This window comes from Mustela putorius, unplaced genomic scaffold, assembly GCF_011764305.1.
Source record: "Mustela putorius furo isolate JIRA1106 unplaced genomic scaffold, ASM1176430v1.1 tig00000139_pilon_pilon_pilon, whole genome shotgun sequence".
Lineage (NCBI taxonomy): Eukaryota > Metazoa > Chordata > Mammalia > Carnivora > Mustelidae > Mustela > Mustela putorius.
In genome coordinates this window covers 14,686,918-14,705,000 of record NW_025421293.1, presented here as the reverse complement: position 1 = coordinate 14,705,000, position 18,083 = coordinate 14,686,918, and positions in this window count along the sequence as shown.

The following is an 18,083-nucleotide window of genomic DNA, read 5'->3' as shown; positions in this document are numbered from 1 at the left end:
AGCGCAGAATTTTAATAGAAAATATTGTTTTTCCAAACCTCCAGTCTTTATTAATGCCCCTGGGCAGGGAATGATATTGCTCGCAATATAGCAGTCTTTGTTCATTTTAAATTTATTAAACATAATGCACTTCATTTTCAAACATTTTACTGTTTCTTTTTAATTTCACTCAGTGTAAGTACAGAATAAAACCTTTTTAAACATTTAAGATATTGAAAACCCATATACGAGTGTATAACGGGAACGCTCCGGCCATCAAATAAATTTAAGTAGAAGCAATTGTAATTTTAAGCTCCCAAGTATTATCCCCTTCAGACATTAAGGCAGTATCCGTAACCATCAAATGGAAGTGTGAAGAGGAGAGGCTTTGAGGCCCCTTGGCCCCGGGAGACCTCACCGGAGGGACGGCCTATCCAGCAGTGCCAGCAGCCCTATCAGGCCTCTCAGGTTGGCCGGGTGGGCAGGATCTCCTCCATTTCGTTGGTCTGAGAGAAATGACTCTCGGAGGAGGTCAGGGTGTTTGTCTGATCGGTGGCCCCATCTGCACACTCCAGTCCACCAAGGGCCTACCCTTCCTCTTGAATGGACACCGAGCTTTCCTGGATTGGAAGGCAGTTTCTTCCTTTGAGAGACAGTCTGGGCTTCCCCAACCCCAGCAGAGGTGCTTTCAGGCCTGTCCCATTGAGGTGGGCACCTGGCCAGTTCCCAAGCCTTAGTGTGGGGGCTCTTCTAAGATCACACCCAGCCCCTCCTTCGGCGCCAACAGCTGCCAGAGGAACTGGGCGGGGGCACCCTTCCTTATCCCCAACCTTCCCCCTCGCCCCCCCCAACATAACTCCCCCCTCTTCATCCCCTTTCCCCGAGGAATCTAAGCTCCGAGTTTAATGAGTCGTGAAGTGTGAGAACTTCCTGAGACCCGGGCGCCCCTGATGCCAATTCCAGATGTGCAAGGTAGGAGGGGCTGTGGCTCCTGGCTCCTGGCCGGTGAGGACGAAGCCACACTGGTCAGACTCTATCGTCCTGCATCCAGGTTCCAGCTGTCCGAACCCTGAATTGGAAACAGGCAACTTCTCCACTGAGAAATTACTCTTTTTATTTCTTGTAGCGTTCCTGGTGCCCTATTTCACGGCACCGACAAACGGAATATTACTTTTAAAACACTATGAAATACCAGGTCCTGTCCTCAGTGCTATTTCGGGGGGATTCAATTTTTACTGAATGGTGAGAAACTCCAGCATTTCTTCTGGGGGCTGATCAGCAGCTCCACGGGAGGAAGAGAATTCTCAGGGATTGTCTTAACATTCTGGAGAGCCTTGTTGGTGTCTGGGTTCACCCGCCAGAGCTCACGTAGATGCCCTCACACCCAGCACAAACATGTCTTAGACAGGGTCAGATACAATGCGCAGCACCTTGTATCAGCCCGTTTCTGTGCATTTACATTCTTTATTACTCACCAGCTGGACTCTGAGCTAGGCCTAGGCGAGTGACTATTTACAAGGTTACCTGCGATCTATGATTTATCGGCCGCCAGGTCTCTGTAGATCCCTCAGTATCTTCCCAGCACTCCTCTGTTTGGTATCCTGATCTCATGGAGAAGTTAGTCTGACCAGCTGGGGAAAAAAGTTCCTCCCTTTCTGCGTTAGTGAATATTCCATTTTGGCCAGATTTCATAGCAGACAACTTCTTCCCTCCGTGTTTGTGGTTAGGGCTGGGAGTGGCACTGGAAAAGAGGGCTTTTCTGGAAAATTTTCAGTGCTCAGTTTGAGTGGAGATGGCTGCCCCCTCTTGCTTCTAATCAGCGCAGCAGACAAGAACAGGCAGCTGGGAACCAGGAGAAGGCCTTCAGTCTGCTTGGGCCTGCCCACTCCCCACCCTCAGGCTGCTGCCGGGGCCCCTCGAAGCCAGGCTGGAGCTGCCTTTCCCAGGTGCTGGGATTTAGTAGTGAGGTCCAGTCACCCAAAGTGAGCCTGAAGGGAAGTCTGTAGAGTCAACAGTCTAGGACAAGTTAGGGTATTTGTGGGGAGAGACAAAGCCTTCCCCAACCCCATAAATAAGAAAGAAGCTGGGATTTAATAAGTGGAAATAACATCAGAGTCCCCACTGATCCTCCCCTTACGTTCTTTCTTCCTAGACCTTTGCCTAAGGCTACTCTCCCAGTCCCTTGAAGGAGGACGAGCCAGAAGTGATGACAGAAGGGCCAGCCTGGCTGCTCTGTCCCTCCATCTCATCAGGGTAGGGCCACGGAGAGTCCAGAGAAGAAACACTAGCTCAGTGGCCTGTGAGCCCCCCCCCCATCTACTTAAACTAAAAACACAAACCAGCAAAACAAAACACAAAGGCCCCCGGGGCTCCACCTAAAAGCTAAAAGCCAGCGCTGCATGGTGGGTCTTCCGGTGTGGCCACCCCTTGGATTCTTGTGGTCCCAAGATCTAAGGCTGCCCTGCTTCTGGGCTGGGAAAACCTCTCTTCAGGTCTCCTGAGTCCTGGGCCCCTGCTGTGCAGAACCCACTCTCTCTGGACGCTCCTGTAAACAACTGCTTACTGGAGTTAAGACTCTTTCACGAAAAAAAAAAAAAAGATAAAGCGATTTAAAGATAATTAATTGCATTAAACTATTGACTAACTACCTCGCTCAATAGTAATTCATTTAGAGAATATTAAAATCGGAGGAACAATAATAAAATTGATGCCAATTCCCAGGGGGAGGGAGATGGCCAGCAAATTGGATACTTTTCTTAATCTGGCGTAAATAATAACACGTCTGCTCCCCTTCTCTCTCTCAGGCCGATTCCCCTATCATTTATCCCAGACTCTAAAGCCGGGTTTTATAATTGATATCAGTTACTCAATGAGAGCTTTTTCATTTGTTCTTGTTGTCCGTGATAATTGTGAAGTTCAGCCTCTCTCAGAGCTGAGACCCTGCTCTGCCGGGGAGGCCTCTCTGGTTCTTCCAGCGCAGGGCAAGGGCAGGACCGGGAGGTGGGGGGGCTCTGGCTGCTGCCTCCCCCCCCTCCCCCGCAGGAGCTGTTGTCTGACTTCCCCAGTAGGGTAGATGCACACAGCCCCCCAGCCAGGTCCTCTGGAGCTGCAGGGACCGAACATGCGGGCTGGAAAATGCAGGGCTCTTCTTTGGGGTATGACCCCGAGCCTCGCCATCCCTGAGAGGCACATTCGGTGGCAGACCCAGGGTTCAGAGCTGCGGCAGCAGTCCCTTTTTGTTTGAAAAGCGGTGGGTAAAAGCGATGAATCCCAAACGACATCTAGGGAAAATGCCACAGAGCCTGGAGGAGAATTTGGGAGCTGGAGAAAGGGAAGGGCCCTTGACTGAGGGGCAGCTGGACCAGGGGTGGGGAGCAGCAGGGAGGAAGGTCGGATGCTGGCTCCCCACCCACCCCCCTCCGGCTGGGAGCCCTGGGCACAGAACGGTCGCAGACAGGCCGGCCGGAGCCCTGGCAGCCAGTCCGGTCCTCGAGATGACTATTTGTTATTTATTCACTTATTTATTCATTTATAAAGTGTTTACTTAGCTCGGTGCAGATGTAACATCTCATTTACAGCGCGGCCTCGGGGCATAGAAACAATTGGCAACAAAAGAGTAACTCCGGAGAATTAGAGAAACACACACACACACACACACACACACACACACACGCACACCAACAACAGCTCTAGGTTGGCGGGGGCGGAAGGGCCCAGAGCGCGGAAGTGGAGCCGGGACCCAAGGTCGGTCTCTGGGCAGCGACCCCGCAGGAGTCGGCTGGGGGCTGCGTAGGCGCGCACTAACCCGGGTCGGCAGGCCGCGCTCAGGACATCTTTGGAGCGGGTCGGGGCCTGCCCTGGACCCCGACGTGGCGGCGGCCAGGGCGGCCCCACGGAGGACGCACATCTCTGCTTCGCGGTGCCCGCCCCTCCCAGCCGGCGCCCAGGAGCCCTCTTCCCGGGCCCAGCGGAGGGCACGCAGGCTTGGCCGCGGACCGCCTCCTCCTGGCCTCAGTCGCTGGGCCTGAGCCCCTTGCAGCCGGTCCTAGTTGCCGCGCGACCACAGCCACGCAGCGGGGAAACTGATGCCCGCGGCGCTGTGGCCGGAGCGCCAGGTGTGGGGAGCAGAGGGCTCCGGCTGGAGCGCGAGGGATGGAGGGGAGCAATGGGGGCGCACTGGCGAGACCCCGGGCCTGCCCGTCCCCTGCGCTGCGTGCCGGGTCTCTAGGCAGTGGGTGTCAGCAGGCCCCCGCACAGAAGGGGCTGTGCAGGGGGTCCCCGCCCCCCGCGGGCGCCGGGGCGCGGACTGGAGGCAGCTGGGACTGTTTAACTGGGAGCCGGTTGCTTGGCAACCCGCGGCGGCTCATTACCACGGCCACAGTGATTAACCAAAAAAGAAAAAAAAAAAAAAAACGAAAAGAAAAAGAAAGGGAAAGAAGGAAAGAAAAAAGTAAGGAAGAAAAATCAGGGGAAAGCTGGAATATGAAAATAAAATGGATTATTTAATTAGCTAATTGATAATCAACTTCTTCTTAATTATTCACTTAATTAACAAAGCGTAGCTCCAACGCCCTCAGCCAGCATGCTGGCACACTGGCAGGATTTTCAAAGGCGCCCTCTTCCCTCTCCACCTCTACAACAAGATGCCAGAGGCAGCTTCCTCTCCTCTCAGAGAGGTTCCTAGCCCTCCTCACCTCCAGGAGAGGGTGGCTGACCAATGTTCTCCTCCCACAGCCAGGACAGCAGGACCAACCAGGGATGCAGGAACTTTCCCAGAAGGGCCCAGGAGATGCCCTTCTATTCCCACCCAGGCTTCGCTGGCTTTGCTGGGTCCAGACGGTGTGTGTTGTGTCCGTGTATTGGGTGCGGGCTGTGCTAGACACACCCTTCCTGGTTTTCCTGGCCCTGATGCTCCCGTACTCGAGCCCTGGGGGACACCTGCTGGGACCCGTCTGTTCTGGGAGTTGGTATTCACCATCTCAGGCATATTCCGGAGAACCTGCAGGGTGACTACTCTCACTGTCTCTATTTTAAGGAGAGGAAAGCGAGGCCTATCTCACACAGCAATTTTAGGGACAGCCAAAAGTTCACAGAAAGAGAGAAAGGGAGAGGAGTGCAGTCTGAGACAGGTAGGAGCTGTCACCCGAGTGCTAACAAGGCAGGATGGGGGCTGGGAGGGTCATGGTCTAAGCTGAATCTCAGTGACTGCCCAAGCAGATGGTGTGATGTGTCACTGGCCCCTCCCACCCTCCTCTGCCCTAACTGCTGGGACCCCCGGCTGATGCCCTCCCCCAGCATTGCCCTGGCTGAGGGGACCTGCCCCCCAAAGTTGGCTCCCTCACTGTGGATTAAAAGGCCTGCCGTGGGCCTCCATTTGGGACACCTCTGAAGGACTGAGCCAGGAGCCACTGTGGGGTGCAGTCTAACCTTTCCCTCCGTCCCACACCCTTCCTCCCGCCTTCCTCCCCCAGTGGCCTCCACCAAAGCACATAGAGCTCCCACTGCAACTCCCCTGATATCCCTCAGCTGCTGCCCAGGCGGAGGCCCAGCAGACTGGGCTTGCTGACGAACTGGGAGGTAGAGAGGGACAGAGGTCCAGCAGGACATCCCATTGCTGGTCTTCTGGGGCTGGACACTGCGATGTAGGGGCTCTGTGCTGGCTCTCAGAACACACATGCACTCCATCTTCCCCCTTGTTCCTCCTCCTCTGGGGCTCCCTCTTTCTACTTTCCCTCCTTGCTCCTCTTTCTCAGATTCTACATTCTCCTTTAAGGTCCTGACCCCCAACCAAGCCCTCTCCAGGTTTCCTTCTGGTTTCTGAAAAGTCCAAAGCAGCTACTTTGCTTGGGGACTGGAGTCTCTTCTGAGGTGCTGGGGAGGAAAGGGAAGTCAGCCCCTACCACAGGGGGCACTGAACTGGACCCGCTCCCGTATCCTCTGGGTGCTGTGGGTGGGTAACAGTACAAGGGCCACTGCTAGAGTTGGGTAGCTCCAGCGGGGACCCCTGTCACTGAGACCCACACACCTTGGCAGGGCTGAGGCCAGTCCCCCTGCTCTGCCTGTTCCCGCTTCCACAGCTCCATGGAGAGCAGAGAGAGCAGAGGAAGCCATGGAGAAGCATGACCCTGTCTAAGATTTGTTAGGCACCCTTGATCGTTGCTGGAAGGATTGGACACAGTGTCCTGAGCTAGAAGGGTTAGGGAGGGCAGGGCAGAGCCTTGGGTGGGGTCAAGAGCCTTGGGTGGGGTCAAGAACCCTCAACTTGCTTTCCTCACTGCGGGCTTGTTGTGTGTCCCAGGTGGGGCATGTCCCAGGAGCCCCAGGACAGCATTGTAATCCCTGTGTGGAGGAGGGCCTGAGCTAGTTTGTTTTCTTCCTCTGCAAGCCGGTGTCCCAGGCACCCAGAGCCCTTCCACGCCTTCAAAGCTGTAAGTCTGAGGTCCAATCTGCAAGACTGTCTCAGCCAGCCTTGCAGAGACTGTCCCATCACAGACTTGGAGTTTTGGGGACCTATCCCTCCCACCCACCCATGCTCAGGTGTCCCAACAACGTGCCTAGGGGCCCACATCCTGACCATGTTCACACTCCAGGGTGGCGCGGAGGTCTCTGAGCCCCAGCATCCTGTGAGAAGTGGTCAGACATGGGTGTTAAAATGTATCGGGGATTTGTTTTAATAAGAAACAATGGGACATGCAGGCACAGAAAGGACTGTCATGAAAGAAGAAGTTTACACAGATTCCTGGATCCAGAGAGGAGGCCCACTACGCAGGGCTACGTGGGGACATCCCGGGAGGCTGAAGGAGTCAGGGAAAAAGCAGGGCCTGGGGCTTTCATGTGGTGTCTTGGGGAAGGAACGGGTGACCTGAGATCTGTAAACCTGAGAGAGTTTAGGACTGGCTGGTTTGAATAATTTTGGCAGACTCCTGAGCAGGGAGGTTGTCCCTTTTTGTCTGGTAGCTGGCCCGGTGATTAGCAGCAGGGGGCAGGGGTGCCTCCTGGAGCCGGAAGAGCTGGAGACAGGAGGCGGTTTGAGTGGGCTCTGGATTGGTTGGTTTGCATCTGAGAAGGCATGGTCCTGGGCAAGTTATTTACAATCTGGGAGGCACAGTCTGTGCCTAGTCAGTGAGGCTGCAGATGCCAGAGCATCTCAGCACAGAAAGTCAGGGGTGCCCGGGTGGCTCTATCGACTGCGACAGTCTTGATCTTGGATCATGAGTTTGAGGCCCACACTGAGGGCAACAAGTACTTCACAGAAACGAATAAATAAATACATGAACAACAACAACAACAACAAAAGAATGAAAAAGGAGTACAGAAAGTATGAAAACATGGTTAATACACGGGCCCCCCAGCTTTGTGGGGCAGGGAGGCTGAAGATTCAAATCCATTACTACTCACCTGCCCAAATACAGGGATTGAGGAGGGTGGTGGCCCAGGGCCAAGGGGAGGGGCCGAGGCTGAGAGCAGAGCTTCTGTGAACACATGGTGGGAGGCGGGCCTGAGCCCAGAGTGCACGGCTGGCACATACGTGCTCTTCTGCAGACCTGTCCAGAAGTAAGGGGCTCCCCAGCCCCCCGACCGGGACCCAGCGAGGGACCCTGAGCCTTATCATTGCACTTAGGCTTGACCTGTCTTAGGTGGGCTCCATGCTGGCTCCGCAGGCTGGTAAGGGCAGCCATTTGGGTCACTTTGCCCAGAGGGAGATTTGGGGCTGTCACTGGACTGTATGGAGGCCACCCACATACCTCTCTGGGCAATAGGCTGAGGAGACAGAGAGTGAGGCTGCGGTGGTCGAGTGTCTGTGCGGCAGCTGGGGGAGCAACCTCAGCTCCCCGCTAGTTCCCTGGGGGTCCCCATCCTCTGTTTCCCAGAGCCTTGAGGGCTGAGTAGCAGCCACAGGAAGGTGGAAGGATGGTCAGATTTCCTGCCACAGGATTTTGCCTCCCTCCGAGCCGATTTCCGGGCTTATGACTGGTGCTGGCATCCGGATGCCTCTCTCAGAAGGCTGAGAGGGGACTGAAGACGCATCAGCAGAGTCTCTGCAGTACGAGAAGGCCCTGGGCCCTAGCCCCCTGGGCCTATACACCTCTCTGATCCCTCTCAAGGTGGTGTTGAAGACTTAGGGGGACAACAGTTGCAATGGTCTGAACTGTGTTCCTCCCCTCAGAAGTCACACTTTGAAGCCCCAGTAACTTTGAAGCTCCGCAACTCGCACCTCAGAATGTGACTGTATTTGGAGGTGGGGGTCTTTAAAGAGAGGATTAAAGTACAGCGAGGTCACTGAAGTGGGCTCCGCTGCAGTAGGTCTGGGGTCCTGTAAGAAGGGGAGATGAGGACACAGACATCCACAGAGGGATGAGCCCAGGGCTCACAGGAAGATGGCTGTCTATAAGCCCAGGAGAGAGGCTCAGGAGAAACCAGCCCTGCTCCTACCTCCACCTCTGACTTCTGGTCTCCAGACCTGAGAGACATTATATGTCTGCCATCTTAGCCCCCTGCCTGGGACATTTGTTCGGGCCGCCCTTGCGGATGAACACACCTTCCATCACAGGGCAGGCATGGGCCTGGCGTGAAGGAGGTGCCTGCTGACTGGCCGCTGTTACCGTCAGTCTCATCTGAGCCCTGGGGTGACTATTGGGGTGGGGGTTCTGACATCCCCAGGCCTCAGTGTCCTCACTGGGAAAGTTGTTCCTGCTGGGCTTCTCCAAGTCTTGGGGACAAGTCTGTTCCCACCAGGAATAATGCTTAGCTTTTCCCCAGGCCCGTGGAGGGGGCCCCCGTGTCCCTGTCTAGAAGTCAGGGCTGTCCCCCAGCCCGGCTCCACAGGGAGGAGGGTGGCAACTCTGGCCTCCTCTGTCTCCTGAGGTTTCGGGCTGAGCCGTCAGGAAGTGGACAGAGGTCCTATTAGGGGCATGCTCTGTCTCTGGAGCCTTCTTTACAGGCAGAGAGAAAGGCTAGGCTAGCCTTGGCCTTGGTTTCTGCGAGGGAGCTGGCATGTGGGGTGGAGGACTGTTCCCAGCTTTTAGCTGCAGATTTATGTAAATATGGATTATGGAATTTGGCCCCAATTCTCCCTTCCCTACCCTCCTCCCCTACCCCAGAGCAGACTGGGCATTAGCACCCGTTGGTAGGTGGATTTCTGCAGCCTGTCAATGAGCAGCAGTTAATTCTCAGGCAAATGTCTACTTATCTCACTGTGTGGTGGGCTTAGGCATTTGCGAGGAACCGCCTTGCTCAGCCTGGAAGGGGGTAGAAGGGAAAGGAGGGGTGCAGCAAACCACAGAGAAGGGGAGCTTTCTTGACCCTTGCTTGTGGTTCCTCCCAGCTTAGGGTAAGTGTCACATGCAGCCACCAGGAGCAGGGGAGTGAAGGGGTGCCCAGAAGCCAGGCCAATTTCTTTTGGCATTGTGACTCTGGGCAGGGCCCTCTCCTCTCCCCTCTTCTCCCTCTTTCCATCTATCTTTCTTCCTTCCTTTATTTCTTTCTTTTAAAGTAAACTCTACTCTGGACATGGGTCTTGAACTTACAACCCTGAGACCAACAGTCGAGTGCTCCACAAACAGAGCTCTGAGGAAGCAGACTCACCTGCCCCACAGGGTGGCTTGGGGATAAGGCTAGGAAGCCTGCCACCCGCAACTCAGACACCTGATACCTAAGGGCACGATCTGTCCTCTGCCCCCTCTGGTTTGGAAAGACACAGGACAATGGCATGCATTCGGCTAAAGCCCAAGCAGGGTCTGCTGGAGCATGCTGAGCCAAGCCTCCTGCACACTTACAGGCCCAGGAATGGAGAGCCAGCCCTGCTGAGAGACAGGCCCTTGTCCCCAGGAGAGCTCCTGAAGGAGGACCCAGAGAGGGAGTGGGCCCCAGAGGCTTCCTTGGCGTTGCACATAATCGAGAATGCGAATGTCGTCCATTTAACAAGAAGCGTGTGCCATGTCACGTTGGGCCGAGACACTGGGTGTGCCAGTGGTGTGGAACATGGGCCTTGCGTGCTCAGCTTCTCTGGGTGGGCTGGCTCCAGCCTGCCCCGCACCCGTGGCGTTGTCCTGGTCTGCCACGGGGGAGGACCAAGGTCCCCTAGGTGCGGGTGACCAATGCACCCTCGTCTTCTAGCTTCGCCATTGATCCCCTTCTCCCGCTGGTTTCAGAGCCACAAGAACCACGAAATTAGTTCTAAAAAAATTACCCCTTCACTTCACTGCTAATCCCCTAACTCCCTTAATTAAGTCAATGGTAGCCTAAATTGTTCTAAACATCTTTGGGGGGATTATATATTTTAATCATCATTATCCAATGAATATTTGATTATATAGTCATCATATAATCAAGAGTAAAAAATTATAATCCAAAAAAAGGCATTTACTAACACTTTAAAGGCCGGGGTATTTGCTAAAGAGCGCGGGAGGATTAGGGGCTACACTGAGAGATACTGGGGCTGCCCAGTCAGGAGCTCGAGTGGCCGCTCTGTTCTAAAAAATAACACCACAATGTAAGGAAAAAGGGAAAAAGAAAACGGAGCTGTTGTGTCTTCTGTCATTCACTGCTTCTCGAGTCACTAGGTGTCTTACTGGGACAGCTGTTGTGGAAGTGATTTCTAGAAATAACCGCTAGGTTTGGGGTTTGCACATTGTGTAATGGGAGCCCCTGCGTTGGCTAATGAGATCTGGGGCCAATGGGATCTTCTGGCCTGTTCGCTGGGATCTGATCCCAGCTTCCTGCCAGAACTGTCTGCTCAGGCCCACACCACCCCCTGCAAAGCTTGGTGATGCCTAGCAGCTCTCAGTCAACCCGGTAGTTGGTGGAACAGAACAGCAGTGGCTGAGAGTAAGGAGCCTGGGTCCAGTGCCGCCACTCACCTGCTATGTGACCCAAGGCAACATGCCTAATCTCCCTGTGCCTGGGTTTCCGTATCTGTGAAATGGAGGTGATGCCAGGACCCGGTAGGCTTGTGGGGAGCTTTAAGTGAAGGGATGCTATCTATGAAGGGCTCACAGAGCCCTGGCCCTTCGTTAGCACTCTGTGAAGTATGAGCTGCTCAAAGACCTTAAAAGGGACACAGAGCTGCCCAGTCCCCCAGATAAGTCAGAAGCCATTTTGGTGAAACTTCCCAGGACATTCTTGGAGGTCTCTCCTGTCAGTCTGCCTTCCTCAGGGTCATAGGGGCCCATGGGGGACTGGAAGAGGGCTTCTGGGCTGCTGAGTCAGGCCTTCTCTGTTTAAAGAAGGGGAAACTGAGGCTGCAAGAGGAACAGGGAGTGGAGGCACAAGGTCTACTGTTCTCTTTCGCTGTGCCCTCCTTCCAGACCCCTGAAAGCTTAGTTGCCACCCAGGGGGCTGTCCTCTATGTGATATTGCAGAGGGTAGGATGGGGGAGTGACCCTGCGTGTGTGGCCTCTGTTGGGGAACCTGCGGGGGTGGGGACGGGAGGCTGACGGTGCTCTCTCTGCTGGAAGTGCCTGGTAGAGAAAGACCGTGGCCTCTCTCTCCCTCTGGCCCGCAGACTCACCTGTCTGTATGCATTACAGCACTTCCGGGAAGGGCAAATGCACAACAGTAAAGCAGAAGGAAAAACACCTCTAACTTTCTAAGTCACAGATGGGACTTAGTATAAAATCTCTTGGTGGCTTGCTAGTCACCACAGAATGAAGACTGGGTACTTGGGCCCCTTACACCTTTTCCTCTGGAGCCCTTCCTCCCCTTCTAGGGCATCCAGCCACATGAAGTCACACTGCTCCTGCTGCGTGACTCACACTGCTTTCCTCTTCTCCCGGTCTTTCCCGTCAAAGTCCTTCTCATCCTCAAAGGCCTCCCTCAAGTGCCCTCTCCTCTGGGAGGCCCTTCTGGATTGCCTCAGGCAGGACCGCTGGTTTGCTGCCAGGTCTTATCTACATGATAGCACCTGTTGGAGGGCTTCATGTGGGCCCTGCGCCTGGCACCCGGCCAGCATCCTGCCAGTGAGGTCTCCACCTGACGCACCCACCCCATGGATGAGGACCCCAAGGTCCGGGGAAGGGCATTGACTCGTACAGGTCATCCCGGCATGGTGCCTCACAGGGCTTAAACCCAGGCCTCCTGCTGCCCCAGCCTGGACACGTTCCCTGGTCTCCTGGGTCCTGACACAGGGGTCCTCAGGCCTGCTGCTCAGGATGACAGCGTCCAGGCCCTCCTTCTGGGCTGGGTCCTACATTTGCCTGCCCAACTCCCTTCCCTGGGTACCTGCCTCTCCCTCTGCTCTTCCCAGGATATGGGGGGTGCTGCCCCCACCTGCCGTGCGTCCTGTGGCCTCTGGGCCAGGCGAGTGATGGTGAGACCATGCTGTGAGTCCCCCTCTATTGACGTCTGCTGAAATCATTTGAGACAAAGTTACTACACAGACATTAGAGCCACTTTTCAGAGTGAAACATCTGTCATTTAGCACTATGACGCTACGGGGACGGCTCTTTAGAACAATCTTGTTGCACTTAATTTATTTTCTTGCGAATACTGCCGAGCAGGGTGAGTTCCTAGGTGCTCTGTATGGACAAATTTGACTCCTGCTGGGTGAGGACACCCCCACCCCCACAGGGTCCTGCCCACCTGCCTGAGAGCCGCCCAAGGGCTCACATCAGCCGAATGATTTATCCCTTCTCAGACCTGCTGGGAGCCCTCCGTGGGAACAACAGCAGACTACCTTCCCTCCCTCCCCCAGCCCCTGGCCCGGGTCAGAGGAGACTGCACTCTGGGCTGAGCTGGGATCTTCCCATGGGGAGCAAGGGAGCGAGAGCTTGCCCATCCCCCAGCCAGCGGGACTCTCCTCACCCACATGGCTCCTCCTTGCTCTCCCAGTACCAGGACCAGAGATCCCATGCTGGTCCTCTGGGACCCGTCGTCCCTCCTCTAGGATGAGAAACCTGCAGAATGAGCTTCTGCCCAGGTGTTTCTCCCCAAAAGTGAGTCCCAACCTGGGGGTCACCCCTTTTAGGCCTCCTGTACTGGCCCTGTCCCACCCTGTAGATGCTACAGAGGAGGAAGCAGAGACTCAGAGAGGGTCAGACACTTGCTGGGGGACACAGAGCGGGGCAGTGGCAGAGCTGGGTTTTGAAGATGCCTTCCCCACTCTGCCTCCCCAGGAAGGCTGACAGCAAGGAACAGAGAGGCTGGAATAGGCCATATGAGGGCAGGTTAGGGGTGGACAGGGCTGCAGGGCAGAGCAGTCTCCGAGCCAGAGGTCGGGGCCAAAAGCAGCCCCTCCCATCATCCACCTGGCCTCTGACATGGGACAATTGCGCTCCTCTGAAATAACAAGGCCTTGTCTTGCTGGCTACCTGAGAGCTGCCTACCAGCCCTGGGGACCCCTGTGTAGAGAGAGGTGTGGCAGAGACAGAGAAAGGGAGAGAGATGACCTTCTCCTGCCCTACCCTGTCCTGCTGCCCCTGCCTCACAGCCCGGCTGCTGGGTCCCAGCTTACCTGCCTGAGCCCCTGAGGACTATTTCTGGGGTGTCTTCCCTCCCCACCCTCCAGCTCCAGTGAGGGTGAGACCATGTGGGAATCCTCTGACACGTGTCTCTCATTTTAGGGGTGTGGAGCCTGAGACCCGGGGAATCTGGGGCGTACTGCAGGCAACTGCCTTCAGCTCACAAGAGCCATGTCACTGTCAGTAATCTCATGTCGCTGGCTTGAAATGTGCCCCAGTAGGAATATTTACACCACAGAAACTGGTGTAATGCTGCAATGCTGCAGATCAGGGCTTTGGTCCCCGCAGAGATCTTCGTGTCCCACATTGTGTCCCAGCACAGTGCCACCCGGAGAGATGACGACCCTCAGTGCCTAATGCATACAGGCACCTTCGGGGGTTCTCCACTGTAGCCTCCCTCAGTCTCCCCAGGTGGTCACGGACAAGCAGGGACGCTGCTGGAGTATGGGCTGTGCTTGTGCTGGTGGGCATCACTTTTGAGGGCTGCCTGTCACACTCATGTGACCTTGTGGGGGCAGTATGGGCCCCTCAGACCGCAGTGTGGAAACAGGCTCAAAGGAGAGACTGCAGGTCCTGGAGCACTGGTGGGGTGGGTGGCTGCCGGGGGCCCTGGGAGAGTTAGGGAAGTGGTTGAGGGCCGAGGACATAGGGACTCAGGAGCTCAGGATGGTACAGGAAACCTCTATCCCCATCCTGGCCTTATCACCACCTTCTCATGGGATCTCAGTCCCCTACCTGCTCTGAGCCTCAATTTCCCCATCCTGTGTCTCTTCTCAGGATCCTCCCCCCAACCCTATACTGTGGAAACCTCTCCTGCCCCTACTCCCAGACTGTGGTCCCAGACTACACTGGGCCAGCCTGAGAGCGTTCCTAAAGCCCAGACCCCAGATGCCCGTCAGGTCTGGGGTCCTTGGGAGGGCAAAGCAGGGCCTGGGCAGGAGACAGCTGTATGGAATGAAGCTTGCAGGTGGGGCCAGCCAGGGAAGCCCCGCCTGCTGGGATGTGGGGAGGAGCCCAGCTGTGCGTCCTTCTGAAGCCTTCTGGGACAACTTGGCCACCCTTGGGTGCACCCACAGACCCCTCTGCAGGCTCTGTCTTGACATTTCCTGCCTGGGAGCCCTTCTTGGGCAGGAGCTGGAGCAGCAGGGGTCACATCCTGGGGTGGGGGGAGGTGCCCAGCAGGAGCCTTGCACCCAGCAGTGCTTAGCAAATGTTTGTTGCTCTAAATTGGAAGGGAGTGGTTACGTGTGCAGTGAGGGTGGGAGGCCCTCATGCAGGCCCCTCGGGGTCAGCTCAGAAAGAGCCAGGGCCCGGGTGCCTGCTGGACACGGAGCCTGCGTGCTTGTGACTGGGGCAGGCTGGGTGCTGGGCAGGAGCTCTGGGTCCTCCAGGGCCAACAGGGCTTCCCCACTAAGCCCATGCATGCTGAGTGTTCAGTCTGTGCCCGCCCGCAGCAGGCAGGTGATGACTGTGGTGCGACAGTAGCCACTCGGGCAAGTTCTCTTCCTCTTGGCCAATTTGGTTTGATGTTTCAGCCTGGCTGAGCCAGCCCAGGGCCCAGGCACCTCCCAAGCATCATCTCCCATCAGACGGCATGAATAATTTAGTCTCTAATTAAAAGTGAGGTCAAGCCATGAAAAATGGCTGGATATCTGGTGGCACCATGATGCATTAAATTGCCGGCAGATCCAAGGCAGGCGGGCAGGAGGCTCTGGTGTGCCTTGGCTCACCACGGAGGAGGCAGCGGGTCTCTGAATGAGGGCGAGGCTGCGGGGCAGACACAGAGACACCCCTTCTTCCTGCCACCACTGCTACCTGAGAGGCTCCCTTCAGCCTCTAGCTGCCACTGCCCCCCGCATCGTTCCTCATACACACCAGCTTCATCCTACTGTGGGTCTGCGTGTGTGTTCCTTATGGAACATTCTTCCCCCAGATATCTGCTTGGCTTCTTCCTTGCTTCATCCGGGTATGAGCTCTGATGTCCCTTGCCTGTCCACACAGGCTACAACACCATCTGTCTGCCCCGCTGGCCTGTTCCCTTTGTCCCTCTCCCTACCTGGGTTTCTGGGTAGCACTTCTCACCACTTGGTGTTCTAGTTTATTTTGAGTTGTCTGTCTCTCCAACTAGAGTATCAGGGTCCCGTGAGTGCCCAGCACCTAGAACAGCACCCAGCACACAATGGGCATAGGGGAGGCTGAGCACCAGGAAGATGTCTCCCCAGCCCAGAGCCCACTGGGGACAGGAATCAATGAGGGGCAGGAGCTGAGCTGCTGGCTTGCTCTGTTGGGTTCTCTCCTTCTGTCCTCCTGGTAGGTGGAGACCCAGAAGACAAGCCCTGAGGTCCCTCACTGGGAAAGTCTCCCCCAGTGTGGTACATTGTCCCCTCTGCTCTGGGATAGCTGGAAGGACACTGCAGGGAGAGGCGTCCTTTGTTTCCTGGCTGCAAACTGGCTTCAGGAGAGCCCCACCCCTGCCCCATAGACATCCACCTTCATTATGGGTCAGGGCTGAGGGGACAGCTGATGGCTTAGTGGCCCTGCCCTGGAGAGAGCCAACTAGGGACCAGGGCAGAGGGGCAGGTGCTGCGGGGATGAGGCTAGATCACCCCGCCCCCTCCTGCCATGAGAGGACAATACTCCAGCAGTAGCAGATCCCACTAGGTGCTACTTGGACCAGAATTGCGCAAGGAAACAGGTCCAGAGCTAGACAGAGGAGAGGTTCTGTCCCCAAGTTCCCACCAGGCCCTGCCCCAGGGGGCTCCCCAGCAGCACTGGGAGTCCTCACGAAGGGGAGCCTCAAGGTATGAAGCACTCACTGGGCCCTGTGTGGTGGCACTAGGATCACTCCCATTTTCCAGAGGGGAAAACAGACTCAGAGAGGTAGACAACTTTACCCAACACCCTGCCGTTGGTCAGGGGCTAGAAGCAGCCTGCAGTGGCCTTTTCTGTAGCACGGGGTCTGAGACCATCCAGCTTCTGTTGGCTCCCACCCACCCCTGCTGAGGTTCTGGGAAGTGAGGTCGAGTCCAGGGCAGGGGCGCAGTTGGGACAGACACTTGGGCCTTTGCAGAGGGCTAAGTGAAAGTCCCACCTGGGGTGCCAACTGGCACCCAGGGCCTCTGTCCCAGCTCTTGCTGCTGCCCCAGCGACCTCCTGCGAGCCCTCCCTGGGCCCCTGGGAGGGCCCAGGTTTGCATTTTCCCAGTGGAATCACTGAGGTGCGGGTGCTGGGGAGGGAGGGGGCCCCGTTGGCCCTTGGGTAGCAGATTAAAGATGGATATTTTGTTTGTTACAATCAAGACCTCTGATTTCAGTTTTATAAATTTTTAAAATATTAATTATATTTTGGAAAGTGTTCCGAGGTGAATGCATTAGCTGCTGCTCCCTGCGTAGATGGCAGCTCTGCTGCTTGGCCAGGATTAGAGCAGAGGAGGAGGTGGGGCATTTAATCCACCTTGTTAAGTTATTAAATTTTCTTTATTTACACACGAACCCACTTTCATTAGCATTGTAACAGGTGCTCATTAACAATTTATCATTTGGGAGGCAAGCGAGACAACAGCGAGGGAGACATTGCTACAAAGTTTACTCTTAATTACAAGGAAGCAGCTTTGAGGACAAAACAAGGCTGCACCCCTCCCTGCCTCCCTCCCCCGCTAACCCCACCCCCCTCCTCTGCCAGGTTCCAGGCCCCAGAGGCTTCCAGAATCCCACTGTCTGCTGACTCTGGTCAATACCCGGCTCTCAGAGGAGCACCAGTGCTGGGGGAGCGAGGTCTGTGCCCTGGGGCGGGTGCTGGACCCCTGGGCTGTGGCCTCCTGAGCCCTGAGGGGTGGAAGGAGCGTGGGCACAGAGCAAGCGTGCCAGGACCCCCTTCCCAGCCTGGGTGACCAGGGCAATGACTTCACCTCTAGAAGCCTCCTTGGCCTCTTCTCCAGAGAATATGGTGGCAGGGTTGTTTGCAGGACTACCTGGGATGGTGTTTAAATGCCTGCTTGACAGGGATGGGGTGGGGCTGGCCAAGAGGAACCCCCAGGGGAGCCATGGAGTGCAAGAGGGGCTCGGCAGTCCAGTAGAGCTGGGACGTGGTGCCTATGAGTGAGACCAAGGTCTTGTCTTTCCAGACTCCATGAGCAAGGAAGGGGTGGCTATGGCCTGTAGTGCCCCTCACAGATGGTCTAGCTTCCCAGAATTACTCCTCAGGACCCCCCCGGTGGGCATGCCATCAGCAGGCTGGTTTTGGGGGCTCTCTGCATCTGGTTGTCATAATCTCTTAGGGCCCTGAAAGCAGGAACCTGTGTCCTCCTCCTACATGTCCTAGTGCCTGCTGCCCTGGGCCCCCACCGGTTGCCAGGGTGCTCGGTGAGGGGGGATCTGAAGGTCAGCCATCAGAGGGGACACAGAGGACTGGAAAGAGGAAACTATGGGGAGAGCACATTGTCAGCCCTGTAGGAGGCCAGGACTGGGCATGGGTGTGGAGCATGGGGGCTCCAGGATCCTGCCAAGCAATGGGTGCTGGCAGGGGGCCCACCTCCACCTGGGAGGCCAGTCCTAGCTCTACTCCAGCAGGAGCTGTTTGCCCTGGGGTCCAGGCCTTGGCACTTCATACCTTCCTTTCCCTGTTCCCTCTGGGACCCCAGGGGCTGGC